General features: G+C 37.1%; 1 non-coding gene across 1 annotated transcript; it reads left to right on the top strand.

The window, feature by feature from the left end:
- The first annotated feature begins 238 nt into the window (after positions 1 to 238).
- On the top strand, positions 239 to 344 carry LOC118759042 (U6 spliceosomal RNA). The gene has a single exon (XR_004995950.2). It is a non-coding gene; the product is annotated as a U6 spliceosomal RNA (small nuclear RNA).
- Positions 345 to 3,200: the final 2,856 nt, after the last annotated feature.

Raw genomic sequence — 3,200 nt, 5'->3', positions numbered from 1 at the left:
GTTCAGCAATTACAAAGGAGAAAGACCCTTGTACCAAATGGCATAGTCATGGAACAAAAGCAATAATCAAATCATACCATTAATTTTTTTTTCTTACACGCCATTTCTAATTTTTAATGTACATTCATTAACTACCACATGTCAGAGAGAACATGGAGATTTTTTTAACTTATAGAAGAAAATTGTGAGGATTCCTTCCTTTTTGATTGCTTTGAGTATCAAATTCAAGAATTGAGATGTGCTCGCTTCGGCAGTATATATACTAAAATTGGAACAATACAGAGAAAATTAGCATGGCCCTGCACAAGGATTACATGCAAATTTGTGAAGTGATCCATATTTTTGGAGTGTCCTCGTAGGCCGAGAACTCTGAGGTCATCCATTCCCTATCGGATCTCCCACATGGGATGAAAGAAGCCCAGATCCTTCCTCACAGGATCTAATGTCACCTGAATAACAGCCAGGAGTCCTGAGCAGTCCTCAGAAACAGAAGAACAACAAACTTCCATCGGGACTTGGGAGAGAAGCTTTCTCTGGTCCTTACTTAGTTCCAAGTTTGGATCCCCATCCTCTTTTGCAATGACCATCAGGGTCGCTCTGGAATCCCACCCCCCAAAAAAATTAGATCAGATAGACAGAGACCAATAAGGAAAGCTTAGAACAAACAGGAAACAGTCAGCTTGGACTCCCACATACCTTACTAGGTAGGACACAAAGATTAGTTACTCCTTACTAAGATATTGAAATTTCTCTGAACACCCCTCCTAAAACTGTTCTGTGACTCAACTGTTGACATATGCCTTGTTAGAATTATAAGCATATTTGGACTATCCTAAAATTCGCAAAGTTCAGTAAAAATCACGCTTGAATTCTACAAGTTGATAAGTGTAAATATAAAAATGAAATTAGACGCGAGACGACCGAATAGTACCCTATAACCATTTTAAGGTGTATAGCAACTGTTCTATATAAACTAAATTTGAAATGTTAAGGAAGTAGTCACAGGATATGGCTAAGAACTAGCATTTTCTAACATATTGGTCCCTTAATACGTTGTCAATTAACTTCATAATGTTGTAAATTGTTGAAGTTGTGCTGTGGCTTTTCATTGGAGGGGATGATATTCTGCCAGCTCTACTTGCAGACCAAAGCTGTTCTCCCAATGAAATAGTTGAAATTATCTGGACAATAAGTTGCTGGACTTTCTACATCCATGCCTGCAATGAACAAATCATGACTGGATATGAACTGTACTATTGTAACAATATGGAGGAATCCAATATGGGGGGAGGGCTTTTGGAGGGGTTGGGGGAATCCCAGAGCCTATGAACCTGTGGTGTCATAAAATGAAATATATATATATATTAAAAAAGAAGGAGAATTGAGATGAAATTTTGTTAAAATATTTATAGAACTCAATAGTAATACCAGCCAGTCACAGGGTTATATTTGGAGGCAGGGGTTGGGAAGCTTTAGTACCCATTTTGTCTCCTTATTGGTTATTGGTCTATTTAGATTTTTAATGTTTTCAGGGCTCAGTTTTGGGAAATTATATGTACCCAGAAATCCATCCACTTTTGATTTTCTAGTTTCCTGTTTGCTTTAATTTAATTTTCCTGTTTGATATAATGTTTTTGTTGTTGGTGTAATTGTTGCTGTTGTTTTAAAGACTTTTTTATTTATATTGGAAAGTCAGATTACAGAGAGAAGGAGAGTCAGAGAGGAAGATCGTTTGTCTACTGGTCCACTCCCCAAGTGGCCACAACAGGCAGAGCTGAGCTGATCCTGGCCGAGAGCCAGGACTTCCACCGGGTCTCCCACAATGATGTGCAGGGTCCCAAGGCTTTGGACCATCCTCTACTTATTTCCCAAGCCACAAGCAGGAAGGAAAGTGAAACAGCTAGGAAATGAACCAGCGCCCAGATGTGATCCTGGAGCATTCAGGGCTAGGACTTTAACCATTAGGCTACCGTGACGGGCCCTGTTTGCCCTAATTTCTAAAGACATTTTTTATTCCACTTGCCTAATTTGTAGCATCTCACTTTTTAATTTGTAAGTTTTTCCACTTACATCCTCTATTTAATTATTTATTTGGTTAATTTATTCCATGGTTCATCAATTTTGTTTATTTAAAAAAATTTTTCTTCAGGCTACTGTTGTGTCACAGCAAATTAAGCCATCATTTGCAACATATGCTCACCTGTTTATCTCCTAGCCACACCACTTCTGATTAAATACTGTACTGAAGACACAGGAAAGTCACTGGAAGCTGGCAGAAGTGCTCTGACCCCTGCCACTTACATGGGAAACCTAGACCAAGCTCCTGTACCTGGCCCACACTGACCGTTATGGTCATCTGGTAGAGTGAAGATACACACAGGAAACACTTTCCCTCGCTCTGTGTTTGTGTGTGTGTAAATCCAAATTCAAAATTAAGAAATAATTCCTTCAAAACAGATCTTCATTTCATTGGCTTCTTATATCTTCTATTGACTTTCAATTTTGTTCATGTCTTCTCTGGTTTGTTCTTTTTCAAGGCCTTGGACATGTATGGTTAGACCACTCATTGACATCTTTCCAAATTCTTCATGTAAGCCTCAATTGCTATACACTTTCTTCTTAGCACTCCTTTTACAGTATCCTGTAAGTTTTTTACATGATGTATTGTTTTTCCTTTGTTTCACAATTATTTTGTTTTCTATTTGAGTTCTTCTGCTACCTACTATTTATTCAGGAACTTGTTGTTCAATCTCCATGTTGTTTAAGACAAATGTTAATGGATCTGAGGGGAGACATAGATTTCACAGCCATTATAATGGGAGACTTCAATACAACTTTTATCAGTGGATAGATCAACAAGACAAAAAATTGGGGAACAGCAAAGTTAACCTACACTATTGACCAACCAAATCTAACTGATATCTATGGATTTTTTTTCCCATAGCAAAGAAGACATATTCTTTTTTTCTTTCTTTTTTTTTTTTTTTGAACATATATTCTTTGCATCATCTGACCAGCATTTGTGGGTGAGGCAAAAATCCAGGATAATACTGATAGTATGCCTGAGATTATTTTAAAATAATCACTTACATCACATATCATTGAATACACCACGTAAACCCATACCATCAGATATAGTAATCCATTGTTTTAAACATTTTTAAAAAATATTTATCTATTTTATTGGAAAGTCAGACATA

The sequence above is a fragment of the Ochotona princeps genome, chromosome 7, assembly GCF_030435755.1.
Source record: "Ochotona princeps isolate mOchPri1 chromosome 7, mOchPri1.hap1, whole genome shotgun sequence".
NCBI classification, from domain to species: domain Eukaryota; kingdom Metazoa; phylum Chordata; class Mammalia; order Lagomorpha; family Ochotonidae; genus Ochotona; species Ochotona princeps.
The sequence above is the reverse complement of the archived record's forward strand: the minus strand, read 5'-3'. Positions and strand labels throughout refer to the sequence as shown.